The sequence below is a fragment of the Falco cherrug genome, chromosome 8 (genome assembly GCF_023634085.1).
Source record: "Falco cherrug isolate bFalChe1 chromosome 8, bFalChe1.pri, whole genome shotgun sequence".
Lineage (NCBI taxonomy): Eukaryota > Metazoa > Chordata > Aves > Falconiformes > Falconidae > Falco > Falco cherrug.
Window position 1 is genome coordinate 20,038,085 of NC_073704.1, and position 18,525 is coordinate 20,056,609.

At 44.0% G+C, this 18,525-nt stretch overlaps 1 long non-coding RNA gene across 2 annotated transcripts; it reads right to left on the reverse strand.

Moving 5' to 3' along the window:
* Positions 1-359: 359 nt before the first annotated feature.
* LOC129736704 (uncharacterized) lies at positions 360-10,639 on the reverse strand. Of its 2 annotated transcripts, none has more exons than XR_008733722.1 (3): positions 9,017-10,639; positions 5,515-7,017; positions 360-5,369 (listed from the first exon to the last, which is right to left on the reverse strand). It is a non-coding gene; the product is annotated as an uncharacterized LOC129736704 (long non-coding RNA). The 2 variants fall into 2 exon arrangements; XR_008733723.1 differs by having other exon boundaries at positions 360-4,472; positions 4,603-7,017.
* Between the last annotated feature and the right edge of the window lie 7,886 nt (positions 10,640-18,525).

The following is an 18,525-nucleotide window of genomic DNA, read 5'->3' on the forward strand; positions in this document are numbered from 1 at the left end:
GTTAATGAAGGAAGGGAACACTCCTGAAAGGCTTAGTCACTTTTACGTTTTTACATTTACTGATGCCATGAAGGAGGGACAGAATCCTTCAGTTAACACAATTCCAAATTGAAGGGGGAGGAGAAGGTGGAGAAAGATTATATAAAATGGATTTATGTTGCTTTTACCACTGAATTGTTTTCAGTGTAATGTCACGTTCCTAGTGTGGGGGATTCTGCATGTGTCATGATTCTACAGATGTTCTTGCACACCACACGCAGCTGCACTATTTGTCATGGGCAAATTTAATAGCAAGATGCTTGCTATGTGTTCCCTCTATTCTTAGTCCATAAAAAACACTGAGGGGGGAAAAAATCCACTGCCTGATAGCTTGCTTGTTTCCTTTCTTTATTCAGCCTTTTAAAACACTTTAAAAACAAATTCTGGAAACACCATCTTTTGTACTAAATTCTGTGCCATCTGCAATTACAGCTCCGTTACCTTTGATAGAATGATTTGTCAACTGTGTTCTTACTAACATTTATAATGCTAATTAAATAATTTTAAGTACCTGAAGAGGTATATTCCTAACAGCAGGGGGTTCTTCAAGAGCCTGATCCTTCAAAAGGAAGAATACTTTCCGCTAAGTCCTGCATATCCTCTGTCTTGTTGACTGCAGAAGAAACTCAGGAGCACTCCATACTGGGATATGGCAGAGCCAAGTGCTGTCAGAAATGCTGCAAACTCAAAAGAGCTCTGCTACTCTCCTAATTTTCAAATTGTGGATCTTCTTTAGAAGTATTCTCCTTATTAAACTTCATTGGTCCAAGGCCAGTGTGTTATTCAGCTCTTCAGAGGGGACCATACCCTTGGATTCCAGCTTCTTATAGATGTATCCAGGAAGCAGAACAAGCTTTTGCAAAATTAAAAAACAAAATACCCTGCATTTTTCTCTTGAAAGGCCTATAATGTGCTGAAGCATGGGCTGCCTGATTAGTGGCAAAAGAGGCAACTGAAGAACTGGCAGTGCAAGGAGAAATTTGGACTTCAGAGGAGGGAAACTGAAAGCTGAAGTAGGTGCACATCCAATTACACTGAACAGGATAAAACTCAAGAAGAGGGTACAGCTGTAGAACAAGTTAAAAGTCTTACACTACCAGTAATTATATGAACAAAAATAGATGTTATAAATGAAAAGTATGAATTTAATTACCATTATCTCCTACAGTACAAGAAAGACATTAACCTACTGGCACTAATCCAGTGCTGGCTGGAGCAGGTAGCATGCGAGGAGAGGCTGAGGGAGCTGCGATTCTTCAGCCTTGAAAAGGCCAGGAGGGTAGGGGGATTTATTGCTGTCTAAAAATACTTTGTAAGAGGCTACAGAGAAGACAGAGCCAGGTTTTTCTCAGAGGTGCACAAGGGCAGGAAAGAGGCAACGAGAAGTCTGAGCAGGGATCAGAAAAAATTCCTACTATGAGGGTGGTGAAATATTGGTGGAGGAGCCCTGGGAGCTTGTGCCACTCTCAAAGTGAGGTTCCCCCAGATGGGGAGGTCTGTACATCCTTCTCATTGAGAGTGACCATGCTCAACAGATCACCAAGATACGAATGCCTACACTTGTAACACTAAAATATACATATGTTTACAAGTATGGTTGAAATTTTGAGTGCTTATTAAACATAGAAGCAACAATGGATCAACAAGGTATAATTTTTTTGCCATGGAAAATCGTATTTTTTACATCTATGCACCGTTTGTGTACTATTGTATTGGAAGTATTTTAAAACATCTTGAACCTAGCACGTGGTGGAAACACTGCATATATGTAAGATAGGTAGTTATGTATCAAGCTGATGGAAAAGTTCTTTTTGTTACTGAGAAGCGGATCAGATAATTTTGGAAGTGTGTGTTTCTGATATTAAAGATCTGCATCTGTGAACACAGACTGTCAAAGAAAATGGAATATTCCAGTGAGTCTTTTCAGAAGAATGCCAGCAAATAGCATTGAAGTATGCAATAGATATGTGAAGATATTAGTTTCTACTCTTCAGATGATTGCTTAGTTCAAAAGTTAACCAGATGTGACTATGACATTTCTCCTTCTGTTTCTAATCAATCTCTAATCATATATATGGGATCTAGTTGTGTTTGTGTACAGACCCAGTTCCAGAAATTGTTGTGCATTACCTCGTGTAAAACCTGCCTGATTTTGTGTGTGTGTGAGTGAGACGTATCTTAGATTCAAGCATGTGATCTTAATTACACTATACCCGTATAGGTTACACTATGTCTCCTACAGCTACAGGAATTTTTAACTTAGCTCTACAACCTATAGCTCTCATTTTAATAATCACAGTATTCTTGCTGATTGTACAGTCATATTGGCAATGAAAACCAGATGCTTCTTGTTAGCTGGTCTCCTGATGGCAATGAAGAAAACCGAGTCAATCAGACCTATATACATTGTCCTGATTCACGACAAGACAGGAAAGTGTGAATGCTTCCAAGTTCTGCTGCTCAGTCATGATTCTGCAGCCATAGGAGGGTTTGCAAACCCTTGCTGAACTCTGCAATTTACAGACTATCCAAAGGGACTTTATAGCCCAGTAAATGTGACTTTGCCATTATTACTAAAAAGTAACAAGGTTTGTCTTCACATGACAGTGTCAGCCATTCCCTGGGTTTGTCTGGGGCTAAATAGATATTAACTTGTTTCAGCTGCGATAGCAATTGTCCAGCTGTGAGGTACTCTTCACTAGATTTAGTTCAGTTTAACTCTGATTTATAGGAATAACAAATTGTTATTCATTGTGGATGGAACTACCTATAGCTCTAGAATAAGTCACAGGGAAGAATACAGACACAGATGACACAAATCAGTCATTTAATCACAGTAAACTGATAAGTGTTAAGAAAACATATAAAACTAAATCCAAGCAGACACCAGACTGAGGAGGAAGACATCCCCTCCCATGAGTATCACACTCCTCCTGGTGATGACTCATCATAATACTCCCCCATTCCTTTTGAGAAATGCCAAAGTGTCAATCTTAAGACCCCAAAGGAGCACTGGAGGAGTAAGCACAACACTAGAGAACAGGGAAAATTTTGTGTAGCAATTTAACTCTAGTGCTAATGAGGCTTTCCTGTATTAAGTAATACTGACTATTAGACTGTTTAAAACATTAATTGGACTAACAATACATTCTTAGATGCATATATGTTGTGCCTTTTGCCAATAAGACTTTTGAGTGTAATACTACATCTTAACTTTGCCCATATCTTTAAGGACCTGGAAGCTGAAATAAACACCATAAAGATCACTGAAGCTCGCAAGCACTTTTGGCCAGTAGCAGTCAGTGCTGCTGTGCTCTATTTTCTCATGGACAAGCTGAATAAAATCAATCCAGTGAATTAGCTCTCACTCAAGGTTACCACTCAGGAAGAGGTCAGTGTGTTTGCGTGCTGCTGTTTTAATCTAGTGCTACCACTGGCTTACAACTTTCTTTCTCTCCTGTCACAGGCTTTTACTGTTGTACTTCACAGGGCAGTGCAGTGAGCAAAACCCTCTGACAACGTGAGGCTGAGTGTAAAGAACCTGACCGCCTGCGATACACCCTCAGCTATCATTTACATCGGTCTGTTTGGAAGGAAAAAGCTTACTTGCACAGCCCAGTCAGCCTCCCTGGTACAGTAGGAGCCCTGCATGAGCTCCCATTTATGACTCCGTGTGTGGGTACCTGTACGTGTGGCCATGCAGCCATGGAACAGCCCTTTGCCTAATGATTTTCAGGTCTCACTTGCATGCCTTCCTGCTTTGCCACACTGGGAGGGAATAGGGATAGGTCTGTGTACTTCTGCCTGGGTCTCTCTGCTGTAGCTTGAGTCGTTTGTGCTGCAAACCAGCTCTGCTGGGCCACTGGAACCTTCCTCCTCAGGCAATGAATGCCTGTCTGAAACGCTTCCTACACAGTGCACTTGCTCTCAGCCAGGCCAGGCTGCTTTCCCGTTAAGGACAGAAATGCACGACTTCGCAGACGCTGCTGTGGCTGGGGGCACCTCTGCAGGGACAGCCGATTTTCTCTCTCCACTATCCATCCTCATCTCAAACACTGGGAACCGCATCTACTTTCAAAGTAGCTCTTCATGTCCCGGGTGCTGCTGCCACATGTATATATTCTTCCTAGAATGAGCTGAATGTAAAGAGTATTGTATAATGATGTCTCATTTAGCTTAAAATGCCATCTTTTCCTTCACTGCATTTTGCCTGTGAGAAGTATGCTGAGTCTTGTGCAGCTGTGTTCTTGCTCTTATTCGGCACAGATCTCTTCTAAGTTTTGCACCCGTACCACGAGTTTCCTTCTTCCCTTTGAAAAGAGTGATAAATGGGTACAGAGCAGAGGAGCCCAAAGCCTGCACAGATGTGAGTCAGGACTAGGATGAAAATACTAACCTAATAAAAGAGGCTTCTTTGGCTTCCAGTGCATGTGCTGTGAGCCGGAAAGTGAAATCCCAAACAGAGAAGGGAAAGGGAGGACAAAGAAATTCAGATTCAGCTGATGACCTGACTTCTTTTCAGAGCACAAAGTATCTACTGTACTGAACCATAAATCAGCTAACCAGTGAAATCCTGCCCCGTCACCGTGAGGTCATCTGGAAGTCACCTAACGAGCACCTTGCATAAGGACATGCACAATGGCTGACTCCAGCGAGGCGCCAAGCACCTTCCACTCCGGTTGAGGTTGGGATGCTCAGAACGTTCACCACCACGCGTGGCTGGGCCCTGCCTTTGATACATTTCTGAGCGAGCTGTGTAAACAAAACACAGTCCTCACCTGGAAAAAACACAATATATTTATTATCTAAAAATTAACTGGGGTTAAACCAATTGCTAGTGTCATGCACGCCAACCTTTAGAACAGATAAATCATGGATGTCTATAGGGAGTTCCCTTGGATCATTTGATCAAATTATGCTCTTAAAAGTGTGCTTCAGAAGTGTCATCCTGGTGTAGGAGGAAAAGAAAGAAAAGAAGGCAATGAAATTAATGGAAATTTGGAGAAACGAAATGTTGTCTCATGTATTTTGACAATGTAGACAGCAGTAGGTTTCCCAGACAGATCAGCTTCAGATTTCAGATACAGTTTAAGCGATATTTGACTTGCTCAAGATAAGCTAGTTGAAAGCACAAGCTACTTACTAGCCATTTTCTAGGCTTCGCCCTCTTGAGCCATTTTACAAGGTTTATAATTTTCATTATAATGCTTCTGGCCATGCTCCTCTCAGGCTTGAGGTCCTTCACCAGTCCCTGGGAGGAAAGCTGGGGTCTGACAACATGGTCAATTTCTGGCCATAGAAGTGCCTTAAGTAACAAGGTAAGCAGGCAGCTGCAGCAAAGGGAGAAAAGATGAGAAGATGAAGAAATGAGAGACGGCTAAAATAATCAGGTATAGACAGCAAAAGGAAAGAGCACTGGAAAGCCTGAAGGGCTGGGACAGAGAAATCCCACGGCACCTATTGTTTAATTGTTACCTTGCTTTGCAAACAGCACGTAGGCACCTTTCCTTCACTGGCATCTGGTGCTGCACCCCATTACTTTCAACAATAAGACATCAGGCATGGCCGGGCATAACTGAGGGACCCACGGGGTCTTCGGCACCTGCAGTGTCTCATTGGTATTTTGGACCTTTGTTGTGGTTTACCCCCATCCAGCAACTAAGCACCACACAGCTGCTCGCTCACTCCCCCCAGCAGGATGGGGGGAAAAGAACTGGAAGGGTAGAAGTGAGAAAACTTGTGGGTTAAGTTAAGAACAGTTTAATAACGTAAATAAAATAAAATCAAATAATAATAACAACAATAATAATACATTTTAATGAAAAGGCAAATAAAAAACAAACACAAAAAAAAAGAAGAAATAAAATGCAGGACAGACAAGTGATGCAAATGTAGAACAACTGCTCACCACTAACCGACCAATGTCCAGCGAGTGCCTGAGCTGCGGCCAACGTTTCTCCTAGCTTACACGCCGAGCACGATGCCATATGGTATGGAATATCCCTTTGGTCACTGGGTTCAGCTGTCCCGGCTGTGTCCCCTCCCAGCCTGCTCGCTGGTGGGGTGGGGTGAGGAGCAGAAAAGCCCTTGACTCTGGGTAAGCCCTGCTCAGCAATAACTAAAGCATCTCTGTATTATCAACACTGTTTCCAGCACAGATCCAAAACACAGCCTGTACCAGCTACTGTGGAGAAAATTAACTCTATCCCAACCAAAACCAGCACAATCTTTAACCAAGTTTGCTGGCCTGGAAGGTGTTTGGTGGTTTGGTGGTGCTGTGCTTTTTATTTGTGAAAAGTTTGACTGTGAAGCCTAAGAAACATTTTTACAGATTCTTTTGAAACAAGCTCATACTTTAATACTGACTGTCTAGCCTCACACAACACACTGTGACTTGATTTTGCCTTATTGTAATGATGTATTACAGCACCAAGTAATAGAGATCGGTGCACTGAATTCAGGTTGGAGAATCTAAACATCCATCCTCTTGTCTGATTTTTCTAAATCTTGTTCTGACCCAAGCACCTAAACATCCTTAGTCTGGTCATGTTCCACACCTTGACCATATGGTCCTCTACCAGAGAATAGAATAATTCTAGGCAATTAAGGCACTTGCCCATATCCATTTCATCTGCTGATCTTTGGAGGTGCAAACAAAACACTGGATGGGGAAGACTTGCTAATGTTGATAGTGCTTTAGATCACTTGATAATCTTTTTCCTGTGTTAGTTATTACTGAATGGAAATCAAATGCATGCATGTTAGGACTAGGAACAGATGGCACTTCTGTTCTGTGAGGAAGAAATAGGGGCAAAGGGGCAGCAAAGTTGAACCTCCCCCCTTCCCTGTCTTACCAGGATTCATTGTGTTGCCCTCCTGTTACAGTTGGCTGTGGCTCTTTCTTGTTATAAAGAGATGTCAGAAGTTAGAGAGAGACAGACGATAACCTTAAATCCTTTACTATGTTTTACCAGGATCCTGGAAAAAAAAATAAAAAAATAAAAGCCAGCTGAGGGAGTTGGAAAATGTCAGTGAGGCATTACACAAAGAACTTGATACATTTGTTGACCTATCTTCTGCCTCCACCCTTCTCCTCTAAGACGGATTTAGTAGTAGTGGGCGCCTAGTGCTGTGAGTGCTTTCTTAAAAATAATTTAGATGCTATTGTCTGTCTGCCACTTGGAAAACATAGCTGTTTCAATGAGCCCCTGCTGAAACGGGAAAGAGGGTTTATTGAAATGCCTCCAAAAATGCACCAGAATTTCATTCGTTTTTCTTGCCGGCTGAAACCCGCCTTGTTCTTGCCTTTACAGTCCTTTGTTTTATTTTTTAAATTGTACTATTGTATTCAGGGTCTTTTCATTCATATCCCCTATTTCACGAATGGTGTGTGTGTGGTATTAAGAGCCGAAGGCAGAGATGAGAGGAGAAGTGTTTTGAACTGACTAATTTGCAGGCAAGAAATAAAGCTCTTGTAAGGTGGTCCCAGGGGTATCTTCGCCGTGAACACTATTTGAAATGACATGTAATCTGGTACATTTCAAAGGCAAAACATTTCCTATTCTAAAGTATCTTCATGAGCCAGGGTTGGTTTACCTGTTCCCAGAGAATAATAAACTCCGCCAGGGACAGGGAAACTCCTTCCCTCCCCTCTCAAAATGCCTGTTCTTTTTCGAAAGGGCATTTGCAGCCAAGTTTATTTCTGTCCTATCTTCTGCTGCTCTGATGGCTTAAAACTCAGTGCTCGCTACTAATACATAGCTGAATGCACCTCTGGATTAAATAGCAAGTAACAGAACACAGCACATCCCTGTACAATGTGATAAATAATGGTGTGGAGCTCCCTTTTTGGGGTTTTTTTGCAACAGTAGAAAATTTAAGATCTGGTTCTTAGAGACTTTAAAATTTTAAGCATTTCACTATCTATCTTTGATCTGGCAATTTCTTAATATAACCTGTTCCTCTTCTAGAGAAATCTGAGTTCAACTGACCTTGGAATACTGTATTAATACTCCTTCTCAGCACAATTCAGTGTTTCTAGCCTTGTTGACACACTAAAAGCCTTACGCACAAAAGTCCACATTTAATTTGTGAAGGCAGACATCTCAGAAAAGCCTGACATGTAGAATTTTGTCCATATTTTGGTGAAGGCTTAGCTGGTCTTGCAAGCTGACACACTTAATCATCATCTGTGAACGGAATCATGCGCTACGAGGAATGTTTCTATATGTGTATGATTTAAACTTATGATACCCAGAGTCTGTATTGCATGGTTTTAAAAGCCTTAAAAATCTTCTAAATGGAGAAATTGGCCACAAATAAAATTCAAAGCCTATGCAAAAATGAACACTGATAAATATTACAAATCTTTTCTATTAATTTCACAGCTGTTCTGTCCTAAAGCTTTTAGTTACAGAAAACGAAACTGATGCTTTGTGAACTCTGAATTTACATCGACCACTGTGTCATCAGTTACTTGATTTTTGCCTCTGACTCCGCATGGAAAGAAATCAGGGTACAGTGTGTCTATAATAATGATCCCACACAGGCTTTTAAAAATCAAAAACTTTAGTTACATTGATTTTCAAAACCCATGTGCTTGTGCTCCAACGTACTGGCTCTACAGAGTATTTATTCAAGTGTGAACAAAGATGAATAATTTTTTTTACCTGGACGGAGATACTGAAGGCCCCTGGAAAGGACAAGCAGAAGCAATGGAGTCGGAATGTCCAGAAAAGAGACATTTCTAAAAGAATTTCTAAAAATAAAAGCAAAAAGTTATCTCCCAAACCCAATAATTATGTGAGACAGCAGATCGGCTGGGATGACTTGTGCTGTCAGTTTGCATTACTAGCCTCAGCCCTTTGAAGGACAGATTTTGCACTGTGAGTGACCCTAACGTGTGTTGTACTTGGATCTCTACCAAACAGAAGTCATGATAAAATATTATGCCCCATAGATGGGTCTTACACCTTACCTGTTGTTTTCCCCGAGGCTCTGTCAACTGTAATTCTTAATTTATGGGAACTTTGCACAAATGTAACTTGGAACAAAATGTGGCCACTGTCCACAAAAACTTTCAAAGAAGGTAGTGCTGTTCCCCAGTCGTGTTTATCTCCTGGACTGGTCCTCTTGTCGATTCTGACCCGTCAGTCCAGACTAGACCCTATTACTAACAATCATAAGAAAACACATCATTTACTATGAAATAAAATAATTTTTTACCAAATTAGTTAGCAGTACCACTGGTCTTAGATATTCTGCCTACCACAACCAGAGAAATAAATGAGGCCCTTCCACGACTGCCGAGTGCTGGCACATGTTAACCCACAGACGGCATTACATCTGGAACACATACTATCTGATGAAAGTTACAGTGCTTGACTCAGGCAGCTGCCTGGGTGAATGGTGGCTGCTTTCTGAAATAAGAGGTAGCTGTGTGCTCTTCTGCATTTTTACTAGTGCAAGTCATCAGCTTTGTATAAGGATACTTGAGCAACAGATTTGACGCTACTGCCTAGATACGCTGAAAACTTACCAACCCTCCTCTGACCAAACTACCTCCTAGTGCCAGTGTGAGGACTTCTGTTGAGTCCTTTGTATTTACTGCCTGCGTGTAATGCTGCCTTTAGTGAGACATTAATTTAATTTCTTATTTTTTCTTTAGATACATTTCTAACATATCCACTTCTGCATTCATTGAAATATTTATATAGGCAATAGGTAGGAATCCATTAGCAGGAATCAATTGTTCCACTTTTAGACAGCAGCATTTTGCTAATACGGAATACTACCCAGAGAGCAACACAATATCTGAGCTCAGATGATCTATTGAAACTATATTTTTGTGGGCTGGTTTTTTACTTTGGTGACTCACGTGATGTGGTGCCCTTTAAACACTGTGTGTATAACACATGCTTGTTTGAACACTTCATTATTTGGCTCGAAGTAGTACAGTATATTGTTCTGTTTAGGGAACAAGTTTGAATTTACCATTGACTCAGGAGAACTTCACAATGTATCATTGGGTCAAGGACAGGAAGCTGTAGCAGAAATAGCTATGGAAAAGGCATCAAAAGAAGGCCACTGGGTTATACTTCAAGTAAGTCAAAGCTCTTCATTACATCAGTGCTGCATTGCAGTGTTAAAAACTGAAGCTTTTCAAAATAACATGTGCCCAGATGAAAGAGTACTAAATAGTGATTTAAAACTTCCTTTGTCTTCGCCACAAAGGAAGCACATAACTTAATCTGTATATACAAGTATCACTGAATATCACGTAAAATACGAACTGCAACTATCTTGTGTGTAGGGAGTCAACTAACGTATTTTCCCAAGCACATGATATCTGATTTACTAATTTATCATCCATTAAAAAAAAATCCTTTAGTAAATAAATGTGTAGCAAAAAGAATTGTTATGCTGTATAATCAGATGAATAGATACAAACAGGGAAGATTGCTGTCATTATGCAGTATATTGTGCTAAACAGATGCACCGGATTTTTTTCAAATATTGTGCAATATCAAACTGCTTCCTTATGTCTGGGTTTTTCTTGTATCAATAATATGTTTCGTATTTCAAATCAATAGCTCGCTGGGAGGCCTGTTTTTTCCTCCCTTCTCCCCCCCTCCCTCCCCATCTCTGAATATTTATTTTCTAGCAAAGTAGCTTGACACATTAGAGAAATTACTGAGGAAGCCCAGGGAAGGAAGTCAGCAGGGCAGTGGGGTTTCAGCGTGAGGAACCTGCCCCTTCTACAGAACATCTCATGCCAGGGGAGATTTGGGAAACCTCCTGTTAAAATAACCGAAAAGCCACTACCTGAAATGCTGCCTGATCACCGTGCTGCACTAGTTACATTTGACCAAGCAAGTAAAGCACCAGAGAAATAAAACTTAAAAAATGTGACTACTAAACTTCTCCTTTTAAAGCCACTTACAGCACTGAAGTCACTCAAAGCCTTCACAGGATATGCAGTAATACAGCAGAATGCATTCTATTTCTTAAAGATTTGTTCACATATCCTAAAGCAGAATAACCACACATCTATCAGCATGGAAAAAAAAATCAAACAAGAAATTACTTCTTTTTGGTTTAAAGCATCGCATACAGCTTCTGGTTAAAAACATGCCTGTGTGTACAGGAAACAAAGAATTTGCAGTCACTACAGGTAATTGCTGTAGTGCAGAATAAGAATTTATTTTGGTTTAGTCTAGCTTAGTTTGATTTTTCTTGGAATATGAGACCATGGTTTTTTGTGTCTCTGGAATACCTTTTACATGTTTCCGAGTACCTTGTGCGCCAGAATTAGGTCTTCAGCAGAGGTAAATCAGCCACAGTTTATGTCGGTCCAAAACGTTTGGATCGTACGTAAGAGGACAGAGCGCTTCGGCTGCTAGGCTATCACATTTTCCTCCATACTCTTTAATCTTTGTTTCAGGAGGCTTTTAATGAAAACATATTTTTGTTACTGACTCTCAAGAGATACGTACAAGCACAGGTGGGTATGGGCAGCAGCTGCAGGCTGTGCCCCAAGGCATCGGGTCCCTCTTTGGAGTAAGGACCCGCGCTGGAGCAGCAACCTGGCTGCCAAACAACTCACCGATCACACAAACACCGAAACACTGCTTTTCGGTACCGGCATTCAAGCAGCATGTTCTCAAAACTCTGTGCAAAAATTACCGCGGCGTCTCTTCTGCCCGAAAACCCTCTCCCGGCAGCACCCCGGGAGAGCGGCCCGCCGCGGGGGAGGGATGGAGGGGGGGTGCCCGCCGCGGGGAGGGGAGGGGAGGGGAAGGGGGGGGGGAGGGGAAGGGGGGCTGCCCCGCCAACTTCTGCGGGCGGCCCCGCGTCCCGCCCCGCCCGGCGCCGCTGCTGGCGGGGGCGCGCGGGGTGCCTCGGGCCGGGCCCCTCGGGCCGGTGGCCGGGCGCGGCCCTGGGGCTCGGAACCTCCTCGCTCGGAACCTCCTCGCTCCCCCGCGGCAGCGCGGTGCCGTGCCAAGCCGCGGTACCTGCCGGGCGCCCGGGGCCGGGGCCGTGGGCGGCGGGGGGGGGGGGGGGGGGGGCGGGGAGCGGGAAGCGGCCGGGGCAGCGGCGGCGGCGCGTTCCCGGAGCCAGAGCGCCCCCTGCCGGCAGCCGCTCCCGCCGCCGCCCTGGCGGCGCCGCGGGCCGTGGCGGAGGCGCGGGCGGGCGCCGCCCGTTGCGGGCGCCGGCGGGGGGGCACGGGCGGGGGGCGCTCGCAGCGGCGGGCCCGGGCAGCCCTTCCCGCCGGGCCTGCGGCGGCGCTGCCGGCGGAGCGCTCGGAGCCGGGGGGCCGGCCCGGGCGAGAGGCCTGTGCCCTCCGGCGTGGCCCCGGCGGGGGCTGGGGGCCGGCCGGTCCCTGAGGGGGGTTTCCTCTCGCAGACGTTTGGGTTATGGCTGGAGAGGGGCCGCCCGCCGCGCCCCTGCCCGCGGGGAGCTGCCCGGCGCCCCGCCGCACGCCCTGCGGCCCCCGGCACGCAAGCCACCGGGCGCTGCCCGAGTGATGTCCGCAACCCCAGGGCCCCTACGGTGCTGCCCTCGCCGCTCCGCCGGCAGGGCCGGCCCGGGCCCCGGGCAGTGCCAGGCCCGTGGCGCCGGTGGCGGCTGGGCCGGGCGTCGCTACCTGCAGCCCCCACGGCGCCGGGCGCACGGCCGGGGGGCGCGCATGCCATCAACCGGCACTTCCTCACCCACGTACCCGGCCGCGGTCGCGCTCCTCTGAGGCATGGCGTCCTGCGTGGGCCGAGCGTTGGGTACCTCGGGCCCCGCTGCCCTGCGGCGGTGACCTCTGATCCCTGAGCGCGGCCAGCACTGCCTCTAACGCTGCGCCAGCCCGGCGGCCGCCCCGCAACGCCGGCCACGGGGCCGCGGGCAATACAAAACTGCTTCGCGAGAGGGAGAAAAAACCCCTGTCCCTGTCCCCGTCCCTGTCCCCCGCCTGCGGGGAGCACCCTGTGCTCACCCCTGCCCGTGCCCGGCGCCGGGGGCTGTACCCGTCGCCTGGCGGAGATGGGAGGCACCTGCGCCCCGTCCTCACCAAAGCACATTCACCCGCTCGTCCCCCGCCAGCCCCCCGCGGGGCAGGGGTGCACCGCTCCCGGTGCCACACGCGGGGCCCGGGCACCCACCCTGTCCCGGGGCAGAGCCCGGCGAGGCGGGCAGGAGCGGCAGGAGCAGGCCGGCCCCGCACCCGCGCCCCGCCGCCGCAGCTCACCTGCCAGCGCCCGCCGTCCGGCCGCTCCGTCCCCAGCTGCCAGCAGCCTCCCGCTGCGCCGAGCAAGGACAAGCATCAGAGGAAGGGGAACAAAAGGACGAGATCAGAAAAAGGAATAAAAGAAGGAAATGTAGTGAACAGTAAAACAAGAGGAGGAATTTTGCGGGGGGGGGGGGGGGGAAGTGCCATTTGTAATAGGGTTTTTTCCCTACAGTTTCTGCAGAAATTCCAACGATGCACATGCTCATTTTCCCTTTCCCATCCCACACAAACCTGTTGTTATTTTACATTCATTATTTCACTTTGTTGCATCAGAAATGCTGAATCATCAAAGAGGGGTTAGTGAAAATGGTGTTTATTTATCTTCCAGGAACGAGTCCCATGTTATTTTAAAGATCCTGCACTACCGCTGTTGTTATCACCATCATCACGCATCTTGGCAGGCTGAAAAGTATCTCAGAGCTGTAAGAATTCAGCAGTCCTTAACGTCCCACAGCAGTACTTTAAAAGCATGAAATAACATTTTTAATTTTAAGTCAGTACAAGTGTAAATGAATGGATGTACTCCCACGTGTCTGTTGTTTTTAAACTTGTGATGATACTGAAATATTTGCCTAACAGCTCTGAGTTGCAACAGAATTTCAGCTCATATATATACACACGTGTGTGATATTGAATTAAACCATTTGTCATTCTTTTCTATAAAAGAGACAATTTGGCTCTCAGCAAACCATTTGAAATAGAAATTATGATGATACCACAGATCCATTTTATTTTATGGTAGTACATTGATTGTCAAATAGACAATACATGTATTTTTGTAATGGTCTAAAAGAAGGTAGTCTGCCTTTTTATTTTACAGTCCTTATGCTATTACTTGCTTTCATTTCAATAAAGGTTGGCATTTTTCAGAGATGCTACCATAAATTGCTTCATTTAATAAGTTGCTACACACAATAATAATGTTACACCAGAGAGCAGCACTTTGTAATTTGGAAGAAATAACATTTTTCTTTTAAAATATTTCTGTCTCTATTTTAACATTAAAATAATCTCTCGGCTGTTTTCTAACTAAGAATAATCTGATTATTAGAAAATTCATATTCTTTTTTCTTGCAAACATCAGAACTTGGGTGTGACGTGAAAGAAGCTAATTAAAATGGGAGAAAAATCAGATTAATTTCCACGGATGTAAAAGTGTTATAAAAGTCTTGTTCTCAGAAATTACTCCTAACAGAACAATTCCATTTATGCCTAAGCATGTTGCTTATTCTGTCTAGCAAGGACTGTCACCAGTGTCTTGGTGACAGGGTTTTTATTATTTCCTTGACAGTTTGATAGGAAGTCAGTGCTTGCTTCTGGGTTTGCAGCCTCTTCAAACCTGGATTATGAAGGTTACCATAAAAATATGGATGAAATGCTACCTCCCCAAAGCCCCATCCGTTATGGCCCGCACCCCAATGTGGAGATTGCTTTTGTAATAACTGCAGGCAACATGCTCCACATGCTATTAGAGCTGCAATTCAGATACTCTGTCACTGGGGAAGGAGTCTCCCAAGCTGTGGAAGACAAGGTCAGTCAAAACACAGAGCAGGCTGCAAATTTGTCACAAGATGGTGTGATGTCTCTGGTTTTAGGGGTTTTTTTAGTCCTGTGGCCACCAATTTCAATAGAATTAGATATTTTCATACCTGTTTTTTACAGGGATTCAATCTGAAAGCTGTAATGCAGGATCTCTAGTATGCATGAGACATAAATATGTGTATTATTTTTGTGCCACAGGGAAAAAAGATCTTGATGAAGTGTTACGATATATTAATAGGGTTGGGCCATTCAGGATCCTTTGTCAGTCTGCAAAATGCCATTATTTGCAAGCTACGAGGCAGAATTTGCTTTTCTTCCTAACAGCATGGACCTGCACAGGTCTTCCACTCCTCCTCCATTTCACAGGATACATCTTTGATATCCTTCATACTATGACATGAAGGCAGTAGAACTGCTTTCATTGCATGAAGTTAAGACACAAAGTTTATAATTTCCTTTACATTACCACAGAAGTGTGTACGTGAGGCACTTGCCTCAAGACAACAAGGTATCTCTTGAAGGTGAAGGCAGAGCTAGACAACATACAGAAATAAAACCACTTTCAGAAGAAACTAAGATCAGATCTTTTATCCAAGCACCAGCCGAACGCTCCTCACATAAACTGATTTGTTTTCCAGAATATGAGAGATCGGATCTGCTGATACATGAGGTAAGGCATTCTATTCAAGAACTTAATTTAGGTCTGAAAGTATGTGTGCTTTGCTTTACTAATCTTAGGGGATGCATGGGTTTAAACATAGCATCAGTGTAGATGTCAGTAAAAGGCGTTTGTGAGTGATACTTGGGGAGCTTCTTTCCAATTTCATTGATTAAAAAATTGTACTTTCATAAACTGCCTACTTCAAACATGTAACTCATCTTTGTATATCAAACGATCTGTTTCAATATCTGTGAAAAAAATCATCATTAAACTGCTCAGGAGACTGAAATCCTCTCTCTCTCAATACTAGGAAGCAGAATGCAAGGCCTCTGATTACAGTCTCAGTCTGACTCCTGTTTCAGTGTGGACCCAGAGGTAAGACGGGGATGTTCTCTTCTGCTACTGCAGGAGTTTGGCTCCTCTGTTACAACTGCTAACAGATCTGGTTGCTAGTTATGGTGTGTGTTCAAGTGTGTTTTAGGCAACCCAAAGTAGAGAAGGGAGGCAGCTCTTTGATACCTCAGAGACCCTCTGATGCTGAAAACAAATGCTACTTCATACAGAACATAAGGCACATGGTTCAAACAGTGTTAAATGATCAACATGCTCAAAGACATTAGTACCTGGCATTTGACCATCATTAGGAGATGGCCATTAACTGAGAGGAAAGGTACAGTAACAGTAACACCCTAGTTCTGATCTCACTGCGTGTCTACTAGCTGCAGTGAAGCTAGGTAAAAAGGACATGAGTAACTCATCACACATCCTTGGCATTATTTTGTAATAATATATCTCTCAACGCCAACAAAGCGCTGAATAGCAACACGTAATGTTCTTAACCTTGCAGGGCCAAATTTTCATAATATGTAGCAATCTCAACGAGCCACATACCTGCTGCCCTAACTTTTAATATATGTTCAAATGATGGAATTAGGCAACCAAGTAGCTTCTTGGGCATTACTAGCAATTTACACAATCATGGTATATGCATGCACAGCTGTAGTTAATGCATACCACTCCAAGACTAGGTACTGAAAAATCTAATTCATAGGGCTAGTTTGTTAAAGGGACGTCCTTTTTTTGCCACCTAGAATTACCTTCCTTTCAATCTTTAATTCAAAGTAACAAAACATGGGCACTCAAGTAGCCATTAGTGCAAGCAAGCCAGCAGAATGGTAGCTTGATTGCATGTACAATTTTCTGTGGGATATCTGAAAGCAAGTTAGTAATTTGGCCCTTCATCATTTTCTCCCTGTACATATGCGTAGGTGGGTGCTTCTCTGCGTATGTATATGGATTACTATATCATATAATTACTTAATGCAATTAGAGCAAATTTAAGAAATCCAGAAAACCCAGAACCTACATTCTTGTTTTTCTGACCATTTCCCCTTTTAAAAAAAATAAATTACTCACCCCAGTTGCAAGAGCAAAGATATTCTTTACACTTGACGATTTAGCTACCTTATGTGTTTTTACTGGGGGAAAAAAAGCCCTCTATCATTTATCGTGTCATCTTATCACAGCCTCTTTGTGAGACGCAAATAGCACACTAATGTTTTCTTTTGTTAGGGTGAGTTGGCAATCTCCTCAGAGATGGAGCGACTACAGACAGCTCCTTTTTTTGATAATCTTCCTGACACTTGGATGAGACTGGCTTATCCATCAACATACAGTTGCTCAGTGGTAAGTTGCATGCCAACAGTCAATCAGTATGGATGGTGCTTCTTGTCCATCATAAAAAATAGAATAGGAACTAAAGAATTTTTTTGGCAAATATCTCACCTTCTTGTGTAACTCAGAATAGCTTTTTATCATAAACTGATATTACCAGTGTTACAAAAAGCAGAAAGAGCCTTGCGGTTACCTTGCCAATTACTGCAGACTTTGAAAGATTTCTCTGAAATTTGCATTCCCACTTCTTCCTCGCTTGCTTGCTTTTTTCTCCGGCTGTGTCTGCTGATCAAATAGGTTTGGCAAGTGCTGTAGCACTTAGTATCTCCTACTCAGAAGACTAAGCTTGGTTTCTTGTGTCTTTTGGGATCAGAATTTGTAACAATAGAAGGGTACTGCTCTGAGCTCAAGGGTGAAACAGTCACCAGGAGGAGCAGCAATTAAGAAAGTGCCTTGCATTAAGAACTTGGAGAAAATCAGAGCAAGTAGCAGGGCTATCATGTTTCCGTTCATCATAATTGAATGCATTTTAAGATGTGTCTGTCTACCTACTCTGCATGGCTGCCTCGTAATACCAAAAGCGAAACTGAGAACAAAAAGTGAAAAGCCATCCAGTGCTGACATACATTAAACTCTCCTTGGAAGCCTCCTGAGTAAGGCAAAGAGCCACTGGCTGATGGAGCTAACCAGGACTGGAGAGCTGACCAAAGGACAGGAAAGTTTTGCCTAGCACAAAGACAGGCAGCACTAGAAGGCAAAGCAAGCCCACACTTCTGAGATCAGTTCAGACTTCTGAGAGATCAAGAGAGGAAAAAGAAATGTTGTTCAGCAGAGAGGACATTGAGAGAAGCACCAGAGGTACATTGTGGTGAAGATCAATAAGAGCTTTATGGAATTAAATGCTCTTTTAGCGTCCCTTGATGGAAAACTAAAGCACCATAGAGATACTGTGATGTCTGTGATAAATATATGTCCTGAAGGCAGAAAGCGTTGCCTAGGGGATATAATGCAGTAATGCCAAATTACAAGCTGTTTTCCTGAAGGACAACACAGCTGCTTTCTTTAAAAAAATATATATGGGGGAGTCAAGCTGGACCTTATATTCATGTTTGGAAAAAAGAGGGTAAAAGTACCCACTGATTATACGAAAGCTGTCTTGCAGAACTAGTAGGATTTGAGGTGACAGATTATCTTTTGCCATCAGGTGCAAAATGCAGCAAGTCACTACAGAGCAAAAACATGGCCAGAAGATGCTGTGTTATGCAGCTGGGCTCCAAGACAGCCTCTTGCCTGGAACAAAGCATGTATGGGGAGGGACGGGGGAGCAGGT